This window comes from Dasypus novemcinctus, chromosome 8 (assembly GCF_030445035.2).
Source record: "Dasypus novemcinctus isolate mDasNov1 chromosome 8, mDasNov1.1.hap2, whole genome shotgun sequence".
In the NCBI taxonomy this organism is placed as follows: domain Eukaryota; kingdom Metazoa; phylum Chordata; class Mammalia; order Cingulata; family Dasypodidae; genus Dasypus; species Dasypus novemcinctus.
The window spans coordinates 129,481,749-129,503,179 of NC_080680.1; the positions used below are offsets into that span (position 1 = coordinate 129,481,749).

Consider the following 21,431-nt stretch of genomic DNA (forward strand, 5'->3'; position numbering starts at 1 on the left):
TACTGGTGTGTAGACATCCAGCTGACTTCTGTTATGTTTGCATTGTATCCTACACCTGCTTAATTCTTTTATTTGTTCTACTAGCTTTCTTGTGGATTCTTTGGGATTTTCTATGTATAGTAACATCATCTGCAAATAAGGATAATTTGACTTTTTCCTTCCAGTACATTGTTGAATAGTGGCGACAGTGGGGGATACTTGTTTTTTTTCTGATATTAGAGGGAAAGTTGTCAGTCCTTCAACAGTGATCAAGATATTTGCTGTGGGTTTTTCATAAATGCCTTCATCATGTTGAGAAAGTTCTCTCTATTCCTAGTTTTAAAGTTTTTTTTTTTTTATCATGAAAACATTATGGAGTTTTTTTTTATTTTATGGAGTTTGTCAAATGCCTTTTGTGCACCAATTGAGGTGATCATGTACATTTTTCTTTTCTTCATTCTATTAATGTGGTGTGTTACATGGATTTTCTCATGTTGAACCATCCTTGCATTCTGGAAATGAATACCACTTGGTCATGATTTATAGTCCTTTAATATATTATTAAATTTGGTTTGCCAGTATTGCCAGTATTTAGTGGAGGATATTTGCATGCATATTTATAAGGGATACTGTTTTTCTTTTGTTTGTTTGGTTTTTTTTTTTTTTTTTGGTGCTGTCTTTATCTGGCTTTAATAACAGAATAATCCTGGTCACATAGAATATGTTAGGAAGCATTCCCTCCACTTCTCTTTTCTGGAAGTGTTTGAGACGGATTGTTGTTAAATCTTTTAAGGTTTCATCGAATTCAACAATGAAACCAACTAGTTCCGCAGTTTTCTTTGTTGGGAGTTTTAGATTATTGATGAAAACCTTTTACTTGTTAGAAGTCTCTTGGAATTTTCTATTTATTCTTATGTCAGATTAGGTAATTTTTATGTTTCTAGGATTTGTCCTTTTCATCTCGGTTTTCTCTTTTGTTGGCATATAGTTCATAATACCCTCTTAATCCTTTTTGTGTAAGGTCAGCAGTACTATCCCCACTTCGATTACTGATTTTAGTTATTTGTCCTCTTTTTTTTCTTTGTCAGTTTGGCTAAAGATTTATTGATTTTATTGATCTTTTCACAAATCAGCTTTCAGTTTTATTGATTATTTTTCTGTTCTCTATTTCATTATTTCTGCTCTAATCTTTATTATTTCCTTCCTTTTCCTAACTTTGGGTTTAGTTTGCTCTTCTTGTTCTCATTTATTTAGGTGTGAAGTTTATTGATTTTTTATCTTTTTTACTATAGGCATTTAGTGTTATAAATTTCCCCCAGTGTTCGCTGACCCCATGAATTTTGGTATGTTGTGTTTTTGTTTTCTATTATCTTAAAATATTCCCTAATTTCCTTTGTGATTTTTTTTTCCTTTATTAGAGAAGCTGTGGGTTTATAGACTAATCATGCATAAAATACAGGATTCCCGTATACTACACTGTGGAGCATTTGTTGAAATTGATAACACATTTTAATAATTTTACTATTAATTAACATCCATGATTTAAATAACTTAGGGTTCGCTGTTTGTGAAATGTAGTTCCATGGATTAAAAAATAGTATTCTATGAATCCTAAGCAAACATAATAAAGGAAATAATAAAAATAAGCAGAATTCAATAAAATTTAAAACAAATAAAAATATTATTCTGATAACATATACAATCTAACATGTCCCCTTTTAATCATATTCAGATATGTATAATTCAGTGCTGTTCACTGCATTCACAATGTTGTGCTACCATCACCATCTATTACCAAAATATTTCCATCATTCCAAATAGGAACCCTGTGCATTTTAAGCTTTAACTTCCCTTTCCCTATCTCCATCCTGTCCCCTGGTAACCCATATTCTAGACTTTGACTCTGTGAGTTTGCTTATTCTAATAGTTTGAAATCAGTGAGATCATGCAGATCTGTCCTTATTTTACTTAATATGATGCCTTTAAGGTTCATCCATGTTGTCATATGTATGAGGGTTTCATTTTTATGGCTGAATAATATTCCATTGTATGTAATTTATCTGTTTATTAGTTGGTGAGACGTGTGGGTTGCACCTGTCTTTTGCCAATTGTGAATAATGCTGCTATGAACGTCCTTTTGGAAAAATCTTTTTGAGTCTCTGTTTTCAGTTCTTTTGGGTATAGACTGAGTACTGATATTACCTGGTCATGTGGTAATTCTAGAGTGTTTCTATTTCTCCTCATCCTCTTTTCTTTTTCCCTCAAGTAGCAGCCATTCTAATGGGTTTGAAGTGGTATCTAATTGTGGTTTTGATTTGCCATTCCTTGATGGCTAATGAAGTTGAGCATCTTTTCATGTGCTTTCTGGCCATTTGTTTACCTTATTTGGAAAGATGTATATTCAAGACTTTTGCCCAATTTAAAAATTGAGTTGTTTGTCTTTTGTTGTTAAATTGAAGGATTTCTTTATATATTCTGATATTAAACCTTTATCACATTTGTGATTTCCAAATATTTTCTTGTATTGTGTAGGTTGACGTTTTACCTTCATGATAGTCCCTTGAGGCACAAAAGTTTTTTAATTTTCATGAAGTCACACTCCCACTGGTAGAGTATGAAAATTCCTGTTTCTTCACATCCACACTAACACTTGTCACTGACTAATTTTTGCCAGCATGGTGGGAGAATAATGGAATCTTAGTTTTGGCTTTATTTGCATTTTTAAGATTACTAATGAGGTTGAGCATCTCTCTCTGTCTCTCCTTGTTTAGCTTTCCTCCTTTTTTGAATTCCTGTAACTCTTTTGGAAAAAAGTATTTGGAAAGCTACACCTGGGACTGACTGGTTACAAAGTCTCTTCCTTCAGTTTTTTATTCTTTGGGATGCCTGAGGCAGGAGGGGGCCTTCTCTAGATGCCTGACCAGACCAGGCCTGCCGGTTGCCGGCCTGCCCTTGGGTCAGTAAATTGGAGCTGAGTGGCTTCAGGGCCTGGCCTTCCTGTGGAATTCAGCCTCATAGTTCCTTACGGTCTTTTACTTCTTCTGTGCTTACAATAACTTTAAAACATTTAAAAAAACTTGCATCTTAGTTGCTTTCGATGGAAGATATGGCCTGAAACCCCAGCCAGCATGTTTTAGAAGATGGAAGGCTTCTGACCTTCTTTCCTGTGTTGTCTGTTTCTTTAGTATAAAATGTTGTTAGGTCCCCATTCCGGCCCTCTTGAACTTTCTCTTTGGAAGTGATGTTTTCAGTTTCTGAGAGCTTGTTCTTATTTTCCTCTTGTTCCTTTACGGTGATGCTGGGTGGTGTTTTGGGTGTGCACTGTATTCTAAAATCCTGAGGATTATGGATGGTTTTCCTTTTATCTGCATTTCTCCTGGGGCCTTTCCACTGGGTCTTGTGTCTCGGTTTCTGTTGTGTCTTTGGCGTGCCTTACTTAGACTTGGTAGGAATTCAGTTAGAATACTGAGTGAATGCACAGAGTAGCCCCAGGCTGCTCAGATTCTTTTTTTTTTTTTTTTTAAAGATTTATTTATTTATTTATTTAATCCCCCCCCCCCCCCCCCCCCCCCCCCCCCCGTTGTCTGTTTTCTGTGTCTTTTTGCTGCGTCTTGTTTCTTTGTCCGCTTCTGTTGTCGTCAGCGGCACGGGAAGTGTGGGCGGCGCCATTCCTCGGCAGGCTGCTCCCTCCTTCGCGCTGGGCGGCTCTCCTTATGGGTGCACTCCTTGCGCGTGGGGCTCCCCTAACGCGGGGGACACCCCTGTGAGGCAGGGCACTCCTTGCGCGCATCAGCACTGCGCATGGGCCAGCTCCACACGGGTCAAGGAGGCCCGGGGCTTGAACCGCGGGCCTCCCATGTGGTAGACGGACGCCCTAACCACTGGGCCAAAGTCCGTTTCCCTCAGATTCTTTTATGATACTAAACTTCAGTTGTATCAAAGTTTAGTTCATGGCCAATCTCCGGAGTTGATACCCTTTTTTGAGTATAGTGACACTCAGTTAAATTTGCCTCACCTGGGAATAGAGTGCATTTTCTTGCCCACATTGTAGTGGTACCAATTTTAGATTACTCTGAACATCAAATAAAAAAATCTTTGAAAATTTTTTTTTGTAAAAGCAGCACATATTTGTAGAAATTCTGGAAGATACAGAAAAGTATCTAGAAAACAAAATTATTCAGATAACGCCTCTTAATGTAATGCTAAATAGCCTTTCAAACCTTTATTTTATGTGTTAATTCTCAACCATTGTTTTGCCACTTTGCATTTACAGTATGTTGGAAAACCCAGTCACCACTGGAATTGTACCAAAATAGACCCCACCTGGACCCTTGGAGGGTCTCTAGGCATTCTGGGGGATTTTTTTCTTGACTTTGCAATATCTGCTTTCGCCTTCTGAGCCTTTTATTTACTTAGAATCCTTGAATGTGTCAAATAAAAAGCAAATCCAGATTTGGGATGAGAAACTTAATTGGAAAGGATTATTGCAAGGGGGAAGGAGCTGTTGCCACAGAAGGAGGGAAACCACTGCAATAGATTGAATGCTCTGACCACAAGGTCTGCAAGCATCTCAAAGGATAGGCAAAAAGGATCTTCTTTATACAGAGGAAAGAAGCTGGTGTAAGGAGGTGGGACAGAAGGGTGGGATGGTCAGATAGTAGAACTGAGAAAATTTTATGCTTCTAAAGCAGCATAGTTTAGGGTCTGGAGAAAAGATAGAAGTTAACAAATGTTGGTTGAATATTTAAATCCAGTTGATAAGTGGGGACCAGCAGTGCAGCTAATCGTTGATAAGTCAAATGGACTAGGGCAGTTCTTTGTAGTAAGCCATTTTCCAGAACACAAAGGATGGGGGGTTTTCTTAAACTTAGCTGTTTTCCAGAAACATGGGATTTGGGTAAAGCTATAAACATTGTCAAATCTTTTGCTTATTAGTTAGAGCAGGGTTTCTTTCTTTTTTTTTTTAAAGACTTATGTTTTAATATATATTCCTCCCCCCCCCACCTGCTCTCTGTGTCCATTTGCTGTGTGTTCTTCTATGTCCGCTTGCATTCTTGTTAGCAGCACTGTTTGTTGTGTCATCTTGCTGCGTCAGTTCTCCATGTGTACAGTGCCATTTCTGGGCAGGCTGCACTTTTTTCACACGGGCAGCTCTCCTTGCAGGGTTGCGATCCTTGTGTGTGTGGTTCCCCTACGTGGGGACACCCCTGCATGGCACAGCACTCCTTGCACACATCAACACCGTACATGGGCCAGCTCACCACACAGGTCAGGAGACCCTGGGTTTGAACCCTGGGTCTCTCATATGGTAGGTGGATACTCTATCAGTTGAGCCAAATACATTTCCCTAGAGCATTGTTTCTTAACCTTTGCCAGTCAGGGAAAGTGAATACTGCTGTAATTTATTTACTGCATACGTTCGTAAGTGAAGGAAATGCTAGATTTCATTTAGAGGTCAGAGAAAATAAAGATAATAAGTTGATTTTTTTCAGTTCAAGCTCATGGACCCCTGAAATCTTTCCATGGACCCCTGGTTAAGAACCCCTGAGTTGGAGGATATGTCCTGAAGGCTGATTGCAGAAATGTGGCTCATTGAGACATTTCTATGCCAATACTTGGCCTGGTTTTGTTTGTTGTTAGCCTTTTTTTTACCTAGATTTAAAAATTTTGTATTTTTGTTCTAGTTGCCTAATATACAACCTAAAAATTTCCTCTTATTTCCCTTTTAACCACATTCATATATATTTTTCATTGCTGTTAATTATATTCACAGAGTTGTGCTGTGGTCACCACCAGCCAATACCAAAACTTTTCGGTTACCATAAATAGAAACTCTGTATCAATTAAACTTTATATCAATTAAGCATTCACTCCCCATTCCTTCCCCAACCCCACCCCCACATCAGTCCTTGGTAGCCTGTATTTTGATTTATGAGCTTGTGTCTTCTAATTATTTCATGTCAGTTAGATCACATAGTTAGAAAGAAAGCTCACCCGATTATGGAGGAGGAAAGAATTTTATTAACGATCTTGCAAGAACGGGTGTGACCTGGGTAAAATGGGGGGTGCGCCGAACAACAAGAAACGGTGATATTTATAAGCTAAGCCTAACACACAGGTCCCTCCCCTGTTCCCCGCTGATTGGGTACTTCAGGGATTACAGCCTATCTGAGACGTCTAACTTTCCCAGTTCCCACTGAGTCACTGTTCCTGTGCTCTTTGCACTCGGGCAGGCTGGGTGGGCTCGGTGCTGCTTTCATTCCTGGTGCGCTTTTCAAATTTGGTGCTGCTTTCACTATCGGTCCTTCTTACTTTGGCTCTGCCCTCACTTCTCACCATTGCCCCCCCCCCTCGTTTTGGTGTCACTTTTCAAATTCCTGGTGTGCCAAAGCCACTAGAAATCCTTTCCCTCCCTCCTCCATTGGCAGAGCCAGATCTGGCTTCCCCTTTGTGAAAATCAACTCTTTCTTACAAATCGCCCCTCTTTCTTTTAGATTCTTTTAGTTTTCACAATTTAGTTTCTCAAATCTGCTAAGAGCCTCCTCACGTTCTTCATCATAGAGATCTTCCTCTTTAAGAGGGTACACGTTGTTGAGCTTGTGCTGTGTGGGCATCTGTTTGGTCAGGGCCATTTCAGTGAGTTTCTGAGCTGACCCTTGGGCACACGGGTTGACGCAGCACTGTGAGTACCCCAGCCATGCTGATAAGCGAGGTCAGGACAGACAGGGCCACCCTTCTCATTTCCAGACCAGCTCTAACCGTCCTGTGAGTGGGTTGTCAATGCCAGAATTTTCTGCCAACTCTTCAGACAAGGCTGTTAAGCCTTGCAAGGCCGTCTGGGACCATGTTCTTGGGGATGAAGGTACAGCAACTACCTCCAATCATAACACAGACGCCTCCTTTTCCTGCTAGCATCATGTCTAGGGCTATCCTATTTTCCCAGGCCATTTGGCTAGTAGCATCTAGCTGTTCTGCTATTCCATTAACTGCACCCCTAGTGTAATTAATAAATTTTTGTTGATTATAATATATATAGTTAATTCAATCCACATTTTTGTTAACGGTCACCCACCAGAACAAGAATGACTCAAATCCCTCACCTACCTGAATTCTAGCTTTAAATTCATCTGGGACTCCTCAGGGAGCTCCTGTACTATCTAGATAAATTTGGTCATCAAAGGAACCAAGTAAACTGCTTTTCTTCCTTTTTCCCTGGTTTTGTGTTTCTTCCTCTTTTTCAAATGCCAGGGTAAATGGGATGGCCAATTGAACCAGAGCACAGGTTCCTCCCCACTTCTCAGGTAACATCAGTTGGAGGATGCCCTTTCCACAGCACCACCAAAGGTCTGCTCGAGGTATGGCCAAACTGGAGAAATTGCCAGTATTATCTTCACTCATGTTCCACACTTGTGTACACAGGGCCATGGTCCCAAGGTCCTGGAGCCCCTTTTCTCATCTAGAGAGACAGGCAGAGTGATTTCCTGGACCAAGGCGGGAAGCCGGTATGGCTGTGATGTTTCCCTTTTGACAGTAGAGAAGAGAGAGGACAACACACTACAATTTTCACCAGGAGTAGAATGCTGGAAGAGGAGCACCATGCACTTAAACTCCCGTTCATGCTCTTCCATACCCAATGAAAGGGCAAGATATGAGCAGTGGGTCGGCCTGTTGCATAAGCGTAACAGTTGATTTTGTTCAGACTCCGGACTGTGTATTTGACCCATTCTACCCAGGCGTTTGTGTCTCCATATCCTGTCTCTGCTTCTATGTTCTGCTTTAAATCCTCTGCCTTCAGTATCCTGACTGCTTTGGGGTCATTCTGCATCGGGGAACTGGCCTTTGGTGGGTTTTCCCTTGGCATGTCTGAAGGGTGAGCTGGAGGGGACGTTGTTGACATCACATCCACAGGGGGAGGAAGGACTCGAATACGGAACCTCCCCAGAGGGTCTTTACCTGTAACGTCCACCCCCATCCTGTAGACTCTGTTGGGAAGAATGACGGTTGTTATTGCTGAATTTGTCAACTTTTCTAATGATTATTACTACTAGGTTACACTGCAGGTTTTTGCAATCTGGTAGGGTATTACCTTTATAAAAGGCTATCTTGTCCTCTAACGGTTTCACGTGAGTGTGGCCTCCTGCATTCCTGTCGGTCCACCCCTTATACTCGATAGCCCACCACACAAAGTTCTAGTCGAGATGGGGGAGGCTGAGATACCTTCTCGGTGACTCTGGGCATAGATATGTATTTCATCCACTCAGACACCACTGCTGTCCTAAATCTCCACACCTTATCCCTTGGCAGGTGTCAGACTGCACAGTCTGGGACTCTAGGCCTCCGGCTGTATTTACTATCAATTTAATGAGCTTGTCATGACCTGAATCTGAAACATCATAGTCAGTGTAATTATTCTCATTTCAGAGACTTTATTTTTTTAAAAGATTTATTTTTTATTTATTTCCCCCCCCCCCCCCCCCAGTTGTCTGCTCTCTCTATTCACTGTGTGTTCTTCTGTGTCTGCTTATATTCTTGTCAGTGGCACTGGGAATCTGTGTCTTTCTTTTTTATTTTTTTAATAACACTTTTTAAATTTAAGTTAATAGATCATATAGAATGTTACATTAAAAAAACATGAGGTTCCTATATAACCCCCACCCCACTCCCCCACCCCTATCATTTGTGTAAATTGTATTCTTTTGTAGATATATACATCACAAAAAAGGTTATATTATAAAAAAATAAGAGGTTCCCGTATGTGTCTCTCTTTGTTGCGTCACCTTGCTGTGTCAGCTCTGTGTGTGTGTGGCACCACTCTGGGCAGGCTGCACTTTTTTTGCGCTGGGCGGCTCTCCTTATGGGGCGCACTCCTTGCGCGTGGGGCTTCCCTATGCGGGGACACCCCTGTGTGGCACAGCACTCATTGCATGCATCAGTACTGCGCATGGGCCAGCTCATCACACAGGTCAGAAACTTTAAATCCTTCATCTGCTAGTCTCTTAAGGCACTAGACAAGGTGGATATAGATAACAGCCTGGAGGGATATCTTCCTGCAAAGTTCACTGATACAGAGTCCGGGCAGTCCCTCCCCCTTTCCTATACGTCCTCCCAACTACTGCCTTCTCAGAGTGATCCTTAAGGGATCCGAGGTTGGAGTTATTTCCCAGGACTCGGATGGTGTTGGGTACTTATCGTCCAGCTTGAATACTGGTCCTTCTACTTGAGAGTAGTGGGTCCAGCCTTTTTCAGCTGTTGGACTGCAGTTTCAGTTGTTGGCAAAACTTGATAGGGTCCTTCCTAGGTTGGCAGAAGTTTGGATTCCTTCCACGACTTAATTAGGACCCAACGGCCGGGTTGATGTTGATGGACAATGACTCCAAGAGTGAGGTCTGAGCCAGCAAACCACGATGCCTGAGGGATGACAAAGTAGAGGACAAAGCCAGTATATAATTCACAAGAAAGAGATCCTTCAACTTTAAGGAAGGGAGGTCTCCAATCCTCCTAGGAAAAGGCAAGCCAAAAAGCATTTCGTAAGGATTCCTTGTTCTTTCCTGGGGGCAGTTCTAATCCTCAATAGGGCTATGGGTAAGCACTTAATCCAGGGTGACTTTGTTTCTGTAACCAATTTAGAAAGATGCTTCTTTAAAGTCTGATTAATTCTCTCCACTCTCCCTGAAAACGGCAGGTGCTAAGGTGTATGGAAGTTCCATGTGACATCCAGGCTTTGCATAATATTCTGGAGTACACAGGAGGTAAAGTGGATACCATTGTCTGCATTTATATTATCCACTAACTCATAACAAGGAATGATTTGTTTGAGGATAATTTTAAAAGTTCCTGATTTTACAGCTGAGGCCAGAGGATATGTCTCCACCTATCCTGTCACATGATCTGTAATAACCAAAACATACTTTAGCCGACCCATTGGGGGCATTTCAGTGTAGTCAACCTGAATGCTCTGGAATGGCCTGAGGCTTGGCCCCTGTCCCCCTTTTTCTTGCTTCCTTAAGACTTTCCTATTGACCTTTTGGCAAATTATACACCGTTCACTTATTTGTTTAGCTACAGTTTAAAGGCTCACACATCCAAAATACTTAAGAAGCAGACAGCACCTGGCCTGTACCCCCCCCATGACTCCCTTGGTATAAGACTGCTAATGCCTCTGTCATCACTTTTTTTTTTTTTTTAAAGATTTATTTATTAATTTAATTCCCCCCCGCTCCCCCGGTTGTCTGTTCTCTGTGTCTGTTTGCTGCGTCTTGTTTCTTTGTCCGCTTCTGTTGTCATCAGCAGCACGGGAAGTGTGGGCGGCACCATTCCTGGGCAGGCTGCACTTTCTTTCGCGCTGGGCGGCTCTCCTTACGGGGCGCACTCCTTGCGCGTTGGGCTCCCCTATGCGGGGGACACCCCTGCGTGGCGCGGCACTCCTTGCGCGCATCAGCACTGCTCATGGGCCAGCTCCACATGGGTCATGGAGGCCCGGGGTTTGAACTGCGGACCTCCCATATGGTAGACGGACGCCCTAACCACTGGGCCAAGTCCATTTCCCTCATCATTTGTTTATTCAACATTTATCTGCCGTCCAGGAGGAGTCACCTCCCTTGATCATCTAGGGTTGCTCCTAACTGCTCCAGCTCTTTTACCTCCTTTTCAGAGAATGTGTGGATCCTGAACTCTTCGGGAATAGGGCATATCAGGATCCTCAACTTCAAAGGGCAACTCAGGGAGGCTTCCCCAGCCTCTTCATCTGCTAACCTATTGCCCTTTGCTTCAAACGTATGACCTTTCTGATGTCCATTTACATGCACCACTGATACTTCACTGGTTAAAAGAAGATTGGCCGATATTGCCCCCCCCATTGTCTGTTCTCTGTGTCCATTCGTTTTGTGTTCTTCTGTGTCCACTTGCCTTCTTGTCAGCAGCACTGGGAATCTGTGTCTCTCTTTTTTGCATCATCTTACTTTGTCAGCTCTCCGCATGTGCGGCGCCACTCCTGGGCAGGTTGCGCTTTTTTCCCATGGGGTGACTCTCCTTGCGGAGCACATGAGCGCGTGGTGTTCCCCTACTCAGGGGAGACCCCTGTGTGGCATGGCATTCCTTGCACGCATCACTGCGCATGGGCCAGCTCACCACATGGGTCAGAAGGCCCTGGGTTTGAACCCTGAAGCTCACATATGGTAGGCGGATGCTCTATCAGTTGAGCCAAATCCGCTTTCCCCAATACTGTTTTATTCCCCATAGGTTAGCTCTTTTTCTTTGCTGTTAATCAGTCCCCTCTCTTCCCAAATTTTCCCAAAGGTGTGGACTACCCCATAGGTGTACTTGGAGTCAGTGAAGACTGTACCTCTAATAATTTGAGGGCTTCATTTAATGCATAAAATCGCAGGTTTGAGCTGACCAGTCACTGAGCAGTCGGCCAGCTTCTCTGACCTCACAAGTTTGTCCATCTACAGTTGCATAGCCATTGTGCCCCTTCCTTCTGGGACCTGGAGGACCCGTCTATGAATAATTTTTCCCCCTAGTGCAGAGGAAGGTCCTCGAGGTCAGACCAGACTCAGGTCTGATACTCAGTCAGGTCTAAACAGTCATGCTCAGGAGGCTCCATTTGGTCAGCTCCCTTCCAGAGGAAGGAGGCCGGGTTTAGGCTGTGGTCTGTTGTCCATACCAAGTCATTTTTCCTGTTAGGGTAACGTCATACTTCAGAATTCAGGAGTCAGTCAGCCACCTCCCGCTTTCTGAGACAGAATAGTGCTGACCTGATGAGGGGTGCTAATGACTAAGGTTCCCCCGAAAGTCAGCTTCCGGCCCTCTTCCACCAGGAGGGCGGCTGCCGCCACAGCTTGAACGCATCCAGGCCATCCCCCGGAGACAGGATCCAAAATCTTGGAAAGAAAGGCTGCAGGTCTCCTTTGACCTTCCCAGATTTGAGTCACAACCCCAAGGCTGTCCTTTTATCTACTGTAACAAAAAGGTGGAAGGTCTTCTCGAGGCAAGAAAGGGACAGAACAGGAGTTTGCACTAATGCCTGTTTGAGCCCCTCAAAAGCCTCTATTTCTCTGAGTCCTTAACCTTCGTTCTTCAAGGGATACTGAAGGATGATGGTCACTCTTTTGTAACTGCTTTCCTCTGGTTGGGGTCAGTAGTCCTTACTTGACAAGGTGTAAAACTCTCCTAGTCTGTCATGACTGGAGGAAGATGACTATGGCACTTTGGGTGAAACTGGCTGAAATCCCTGTGTGGCTAAAAAGATGGAAGAAATAAACTTAATTAGAATTTTGAGGATATAGGGTTTCACTGAAAGGATACTGGGCCACAAAATTAGAAAAGGCCAGGTGTCTAAAGGCTGCATCTTTTCAAAGTTGATGGGGTTTATTTTGCAGATTTTCAACAGAAATTGGTTTCCAGGTCCTGGGTGAGGAAAGATTACCCCTAGACATGGGGTTAAGCTGAAATAGATCCCAGCCACCTCATTTACTGTTTCCTTCCTGGTGGGAAAATGCTTAGCTCTGGCAGGATGGCATGTGGGTTTGCCAGTCCTCCCCAGGATATGAGTGGGACTGGTTTTAGAATAAGGGATACGGGAAGCAGACTTGGCCCAATGGATAGGACGTCTGCCTACCACATGGGAGGTCCACGGTTCAAACCCTAGGCCTCCTTTTTTTTTTTTTTTTAAAGATTTATTTATTTATTTAACTTGGCCCCCCCTCCACCCCGGTTGTCTGTTCTCTGTGTCTATTTGCTGCGTCTTGTGTCTTTGTCCGCTTCTGTTGTCCTCAGCAGCACGGGAAGTGTGGGCGGCGCCATTCCTTGGCAGGTTGCACTTCCTTTCGCGCTGGGCGGCTCTCCTTACAGGTGCACTCGTTGCGCGGGGGACTCCCCTACGCGGGGGACTCCCCTGCGTGGCACGGCACTCCTTGCGTGCATCAGCACTGCGCATGGGCCAGCTCCACATGGGTCAAGGCGGCCTGGGGTTTGAATTGTGGACCTCCCATGTGGTAGACGGACGCCCTAACCACTGGGCCAAGTCTGTTTCCCCCCTGGGCCTCCTTGACCCGTGTGGAGCTGGCCGGTGCACAGTGCTGATGTGCGCAAGGAGTGCCCTGCCACACAGGCGTGTCCTCCGCGTAGGGGAGCCCCACGCGCAAGGAGTGCACCCCGTAAGGAGAGCCGCCCAGTGCGAAAGAAAGTGCAGCCTGCCCAAGAATGGCGCTGCACACACGGAGAGCTGACGCAACAAGATGATGCGACAAAAAGAAACACAGATTCCCGGTGCCGCTGATAAGGATAGAAGTGGTCACAGAAGAACACACAGTGAATGGATACAGAGAGCAGACGAGTGGGGGGGGGAGGGGAAGGGGAGAAATTAAATGAAAAAAAAAAATCTTTAAAAACAAATGAATAAGGAATAGGAGGGAGACTTGGATTAAGCATGTTCATTAACTACTTAGAAAATGAAGTTTACCAGGACCTTTTAACACGTTCAGTATCCCTCTGCATATGGTCTAGAAAAGATACCACCATAATCATCAAGCATGTATTTAGAATAGGAGAGATACAGATACAGTATTTAATACCAATCAATGCACTAACGAATGCATAGTTTTCTTTTTGAGTTGCAATTAATAGATCTGTGTTTGCAACACCATGCAAGTTGTCTCTGCATGGGAGCAGAACATAATGCCAACTGTGTTTAAGTTCTGTTGTCAGCACTCTGGTAATCACTGCTCCACTTAGCATGTCCTTCACACAGCCAGCATGCTGCAGCAACTATGACCCTAGAGAGAGGCTACAAGTTTGGCTCCAGTATTCCACTGGCGTGGGGCATAGCGTCCTTCCGCATCATGGAGCTTTTTACTTCTGTACCTTCCCCACAATCACATTAATTAACAAATATTTTACTTAAGCAATATAGCCCAATGGAATCACAATTATCTTCCTTTACCACCACTTAAAATGCAGATTGAGGTGGCCTCTGACAGTTTTTCCTATTATAAAGCAGCTTTTTGTTATTAAAATCAATTCAGTTTCTGTTTAATAATGACTTAGTGGAATTAGCTATTCAAATATTTTGGTTTAAACATTACTTCTACAAACTTCTTATAACTATCTACAACCACACAGACAATAGTTGCTTCATCTCAAGATGAATTCTGCCTTCACAAAACACATTGTTACTTAATGCTACCTTCTACAATACCTTCTACGACTTGCCGTATGCATTCAAGTTTTGTCCTGCGTACTTCCATCCTGATTTTATGAAAACCAGCTATCTTATCTTAGGAAAAAACACATTCCTTTAAACAGACTTATCAAATTTTAGTCATCACTCCCACAAACCTTTTACACCTTTCTGTATCTTCTTAAGTCTCATATCGTCATTCTGTTCTGTGGAAAAAGAAGAAACTATTCTTCTCAATTTAGACATTTCAGATATTTCCATACTTCATTAATATAAGTTTTTTTATTTTTTTATTTTCAGTCATTTGAATAGAGCTTTTTAAAATAATTGTTATTGTCGGTTTAATATTACCACCCGGAGGTATTAAAACATACACTGAACAAAGAGAAAAACACGCAAAAAATTATGAAAGCAAGTTGGCACAGAGTCAGTCCTCATCTGCCCATTATTTTGGCCAGAATACGTTGGGCAGTCATTTCCTTTCCCTTGGTCTGATCATTATTGGTCCAGTGTTCCAACATCCTCCCTAATGGACTATCTGGAGAAATGTCCCTGGGGGATTTTACAGAGACACCCCCCCCCCCCCGTCCCCCGCCCCAGTCAACCAACTGCCTCTATTCCCATTCTGAGTCTTTCCTGGGCTTCTTTCAAGCCCAGACTCATCAATTTCATTTCCTCCCCACCAAGGCAATACTTAACAGTCCCTTTTCTTACCTTGGCCTGTGCACAGGATTGCCTGGTCAGCGAGAGGCAGGTTAAAGCAGATCTAAGGGTCTGGTCTCAGGTCCTTCCAGCTGTCAGAGGCAGACCCCCCAGTGGCGGAGTCCGAGACCACTCAATCAGCGGGGCGTACCTTCCCCTTGTCTGTCCTGGCGTCCCCCTCTGAGGCTTTGGACCTCAGACGAGTCCCCCAAGTTGTTAGACAGCTGCACCTGTAAGAAAACAAAAGCTCACCCGATTGTGGAGGAGAAAATAATTTTTTTAACCATTTTGCCAGAATCGGCATGACCTGGATAAAATGACCAGCGTGCCAAACAGCAAGAAACAGTCATATTTATAAGCTAAACCTAACACACAGGTCCCTCCTCTGTTCCCTATTCATTGGGTACTTCAGGGGTTACAGCCTATCTGAGTCGTCTAACTAACTTTCCTGGTTCTAACTCCAAGTTGCTGCCCCCGTGCTTTCTACAGTCAGTGCTCTCTACCTCCAGCGGGCTGGGTGGACTCAGCGCTGCTTTCACTCCTGGTGCGCTTTTCAAATTGCAGTTTTCACTATTGACCCCGCCCCCACTTCTCACCATTGGCCCGTCTCAGTTTGCCCCTCCCCCCCAGCACTCACCATTGCCCCTCCTCTTTTTGGTGCCACTTTTCAAATTCCTGGCATGCCAAAGCCGCTAGAACCCCTTTCCCCTCCCTCCATCGGCAGAGCCGGCTCTGGCTTCCCCTTTCTGAAAATTAAACTTAACCCTTTCCTACAACATGATGTTTGTCCTTTTCATTCTGACTTATTTCCCCAACATGATGTCTTCAAGGCTCATCCATGTTGTTGCATATATCTGAACTAAATTCCTTTTTTTGGCTGAATAATAACCTATTGTATAACCACCATTTTTTTATCCGTTCCGTAGTTAATGGGCACTTGGGTTGCTTCCTATCCTTTGGCTATTGTGAATTATGCCACTGTGAACATTGGTGTGCAAATATCTGAGTTTCTGCTTTCACTTCTTTTTGGTGTGTACTTAGAAGTGAGATTGCTGGATCATAGAGTAATTCAATAGTTAACTTTTTGAGAAACTGTTTTCCATAGCCTGCACTGTTTTACATTCCCACCAGCAATCAGTGAATGTTCGTATTTCTCCACATTCTTGCCAACACTTAGAGTCATTGTCGTCTTTTTTAGGAGGTACGGGAGATTGAACCTGGGACCTTGTACATGGGAAGCAGGAGCTCAATCACTGCACTACACCCAGTTCCCATCTTCTTTTCAATAGTAGCCATCCTAGTGAGTGTGAAAATGGTATCGCATTGTGGTATTGATTTACATTTTTCTAATGGCTAGTGATATTGAACATCTTTTCATGTGTCCTTTGGTCATTTGTGTATCATCTTTAGAGAAATTTCTATTCAGATCTTTTGTCCAGTTTTAAATTGGGTTGTTTGTCATTTTGTTGTTTTGTTGGATTTCTTTATATATTATGGATAATTAAGTCTTATCAGGTAGTGGTTTCCAAGTATTTCACTCAGTTCTATAGGTTGTGTTTTTACTTTCATGAAGTACTTTGATGGACCCCTACCTCACATCATATACAAAAAAATCAACTCAAAATGAATCAAAGACCTAAATATAAGAACCAAAACTATTAAATTCCTGCAAGAAAATATAAAGATTCATCTTCAGGACTTTGTGTTAGGCAATTGTGTTTTAGACTTTAAACCAAAAGCACAGGTAACAAAAGAAAAAAAATAGATGTCCCAGCCCAGTTCCTGGAGGGCACATATTGGAGCGGCTGCAAGACCAAAGAATGCACCTGGCACACAGTCAGGCATAAGCTTTATTTATTGGGACTTACAGACAGGAGAGGGTCTCCCAAGGCAGTGGTTTGGAGAATGAAGATAGTGCTCTGCAAAGAGGCAGGAAGGGAAGCGGACTTGGCTCAATGGATAGAGCATCTGCCTACCACATGGAAGGTCCACGGTTCGAACCCAGGGCCTTCTTGACCTGTGTGAAGCTGGCCCACGTGCAGTGCTGATGCGCGCAAGGAGTGCTGTGCCACGCAGGGGTGCCCCTGTGTAGGGGAGCCCCACGCTCAAGGAGTGCGCCCTGCAAGGACAGCTGCCCAGCATGAAAGAAAGTCCAGCCTGTCCAGGAGTGGCGCTGCACACACGGAGAACTGATACAAGAGCTGACACAAGATGACGCAACGGAAAGACACAGAGATTCCCGGTGCCACTGACAAGAATAGAAGTGGACATAGAAGAACACATAGCGAATGGACACAGAGAACAGACAATTGGGGGGAGGGTGCAGAAAGGAGGGGGAGAGAAATAAATAAAAAATCTTTAAAAAAAAAAGGTGGGAAAATGAAGGGTAACATAAAGGGTCTCAGAACAAAGACATTTTATAACAGTTTCTGTTTAGGGTCACGTGAAACACATAAATGGGGCTGGTGATGTTAATGTAGAAAGGAATTTTACAGCCTAGGGAAAATTATAGTCTAGATACCATCTGTACATTGTTTCCTTGTGAGGAGGTTTGTTACATTTTAACTTGAGTCCTGGGTCATGCAGTCAGCTGTGTGCTGTGGCCTGAGTTTCCCTCAGGGAGGGAGAGTCGGCTGGGGACCTGCGGACCCCCACAGTACATGACGAGGACCTCATGAAAATTAAAAGCTTGTGTGCATTAAAGGGAAGATGCTCATAGTGTATTACAGTAGTAATGAATTGAAAATCACATAGGATTAATGATAGAAAAATCTTTAAATACTTTACGATAAATACATCAAGTTAACGAAATATTACCACCAACATGATAATTTGAAAGAATGTGGAAAAGTGAAATGTTTAAGGGGAAAAATTGTTTATTGTTTATACAACACCCAGTTATGTATAATGTGTAAAGAGAAACTGGAAAGAAATATTGGACATTTTTTAGTTAGGGTGGTGATATTTCTTTTGAAATTTTCCTTTCGTATTATATTATCTTCCTAATAAGTGTAAACTCTTGGCTCAATGCGAAACTGTAGAGAACGGGGCTTGGCTTTCCTTAGTTCACATGGACCCAGGGTGGTCTCAGAGTATTGGCTGAGCTCAGATCCGCAGGCGGGAAGAATACTTAAGAGTTTGCTGTGCCTCCAGTTGCTTCTCAGATACCACCTGCATTTCCTTCCACTTTAACCTCTTCACTCCATAAGTGTATTGGGGATGCAGCAGCTACAGGAACAAGGAGAGCTTGCATCTGCTGGAGCATTTTGATGAGGACAGGTGGGGAAAGGTATGCGGGCAGTTTTAGGGCAATGTGGGAAGGCAGCATTTGAGCCAAGACTTGACGTGGGGGATCGGTGCTCAGGAGGCCATGGGAGGGCTGAGACTGGAGGGGAGAGTTTTGAGGGAGCGGAGCCCACCGGGCTTGGAGCAGAGGAGTCTTGGTCTGACTTGGGTGCTGTTGAAGTGTTGAAGGGAGCAAGGGAGAAGTCGAGGAATAAAGTAAAAGGCTATGGCTGCCATCGGATCCCAGTGAGAAAGAAAGTAGCTTGGACCATGGCAGGAGGTGGAAGTGGAGGCAGAGGCAGTGAGAGAAAAGCTGTCAGATTCAGGGTCTGTTTTGAAGATGAGACAATCAGGATTTTTTAATGCATCGTATATGCACGTGGGAAGTGAGACAGAGGAGTCAAGGGGAATGTTTGGAGGTGGAGTCAGAAGGACTTGCTGATGAGGGTTGTGATGTTTTAGGTCCTGCACTTGTGCTCTGCGACGTTGGTGGCCGAGTCGGGTGTGTGTCTAACAGACATCCAAGTGGAGATGTATCGGGAGTGGCGGTCTGCGCTAGAAATATATACTGGAAGTCAGTAGCATAGAGAGGAAATTCAAGCCACAAGACTGAGTGAGGCCAAGGGGGTGGGTTTAGAGCAGGGCTTTTCCGGAGGCAGCACTGGCCACGCCTGGGCCTGGGCGTTCTTTGTTGTGAGTGAGCCTTCCTGTGCATTGCATTATGTATAGCAGCATCTCTGATTTCTAGCCACAGAGGCCAATAGCCAGCCCTCTGGCATGACAATGAAAAATATTTCTGGGGATGTGTGTGTGTGTGAGAGAAATTGCCCTGATTGAGAACAGCCGTTTTAGAGAGATTGTAACAGGAATATGATGAGCTCTTCTTTAAGCTTGGTCCAGTCATAACTTGTCTATTGGACCCTTGCAGGCGTGTTTTAACTGTTATCTCTATGGCTCATTCTCTACCAAGAATCCAGAGTGGTCCTTAAAAAGAACCCAAACAAACAAAAACCAATCAGATTGCACCCCTCTCCCAAATGACTGTAGCTAAGGGAAATGGGCCTGGGGTCCTGGGCCAGCTTGCTGATCATGTGCCGGCCTCTCCTCCCGTTGCTTGTTCAGATCCAGCTGCACTGGCCTCTGGTTCTTCAGCCCAGGTATCCTGCTTCTCCCTTGCGCCTCCTTCCCTCACTGGGGCTCAGCTCGCGTGCTCCCTCTACAGAGAGGCCTTCTCTGGTTCTTGTATCTAAGGTCACTGGCCCACCCTGGTTCTGTCTCTGCCTTGATTGATTTATCTCAAATCATCATCTTTATTTTCTCCCTGTTTTGTTTGTTTGACTTCCTTTCCCCTCACCTTTAGGAAATGTTTGCTTAAGGTCAGGCATCTTGTTTGGCTTTCTTCTCTCTACATAGTGAGTGCTCACCCTTTGGAAAGTGAAGGAATATCCTTCCAGGCTTCTGTGCCTTTACGTGCATCTATATGTGTAGAAGTATGTATTTAACATGTAAACATTAGTATACAGTATATGTTTTAAAGTTGCTTTTTTCCACTCTTTTCTAAAAATTACTCCCTTTTAATTTTCTGTCGTATAGGTTTTACCAAGCGCAAAATATAAAGCATTCCTAATGGTGGTTTTAAGCATTTATAATTTTTAATGTCACTTTATTTTCTTGAAAATTGAGACCTAACAAATTTATCATTATACTGAAAGTATATACAAAATTTTCACATCAAACAAACATTTTCATTATAAGTATTTGAAGGAATGCTCAGAAATTGACAGATAGGTTTTGTATGATTGTATATAGAAGGAAATCTTAAAGTGATGCAAAAAATAAATACTCAAGGGAAGCGGCTGTGGCTCAATCAGTTGGGCTCCCGTCTACCATATGGGAGGCCCTGGGTTCATGTCCTGGGGCCTCCTTGTGAAGGCAGGCTGGCCCGCACACCGCGGAGAGCCGCCAGCCCGCAAATGCCGCGGAGTGTTGCTGGTAGAGAGCGGACTCAGCAAGGTGACGCAACAAAAGGGGAGGCGACAATGCAGAAGAGCATGCAGTGAACGATATAGAGAGAGTAGACAGCAAAAACAAGCTGCAAGGGGGGGGATAATAAATAAAAATAAATACAGACACAGAAGAATACACAGCAAATGGACAGGGAGCAGACAGCACACACACACACAAAACTGCAGGGGGAGGGTGGGGATAAAAAAAATACTCAAATGGTATTTGTTTTTTATTTTAATACAAAGAAAATTGCTCATAACCCAGAATAACCTCTTGACATTTAAATACACAGAGAATCACACACATGTACATGTCTGGTGGAAAATTCAGTCATCCTTTTAAATCCTCTGCTTTGCTATTTTTAGTTTCTTTAAGGATATCATGCTGCTTGTCATTATTTGGAATTTCCTTCTTAGGATTCATTCGTATTGCTGTATGTTGCTGTACTTGATGTATTTCATCTGCTCACTAATCTTTCATTGTGTGAACATAGCCCAGTGTTTTCATTCACTCTCCCATTTGGGAGACATTTCAGTTTTTTATTTTTATTTTCTTTCTCTCTCTTAATTGTGGGCTGATGCAATTAGGAACATTTCTGTATTTGTCTTTTTTCTTGGGTATGTACCTAGAGGAGTAGAATTGCTGAGTCATTGGGTATGTGAATGTTCAACTTTAGGAGATAATGGAAGCTGTTTCCAAAACGGTTGTATTGAAGCACACGTCCACCAGCAGCTGTAGAGGTGTGTGGTCCTGCCTTCCTCCCAGTGCATGGCACTGTCAGGCTTTTAAATCTTGGTCACTTGAGTGTGTGTAAAATGGTATCTCATTATTGTCTTCTTTGACATTTCATTGATCACTGATTATATTGAACTTCTCTTCACTTGTTTATTGGCTGAAGGTATTTCCTTTCCTGAAACGTCTGTAGATGTCATTTGCCCCTTTTTGGGCCCTTTAGTGCTTATTTTTTTGCATTTCTTTGTGTGTATTCATTATAGTAATTCTTTTTTGGTTATATTGTGATTATCTTCTCCTAGTTTTACAGTATGTATTGTATTTTTATTTAAGAAACCTTTTTTTATCACACAGTCTGAAAGATACCTACATATTTTTGTATACTTAGTTTATACTTTGTTTTTGACATTTCATCTTATTTTTCCTAGAGTTGACTTGCCACCGTGGACCCCAGAGTTCATCCTTGAGTGAATTTGTCTTGAGGCTCTGTTTTATGACTCATCCCCTCACTGCCCTATGCTTCTTTTTTTCCCTCTTAATTTAAAATTAA

At 43.2% G+C, this 21,431-nt stretch overlaps 1 protein-coding gene across 19 annotated transcripts in view; it reads left to right on the forward strand.

Moving 5' to 3' along the window:
• The window catches only part of EHMT1 (euchromatic histone lysine methyltransferase 1), a 298,696-nt gene that overhangs the window by 30,928 nt on the left and 246,337 nt on the right, over positions 1-21,431 (forward strand). The window lies entirely within an intron of this gene.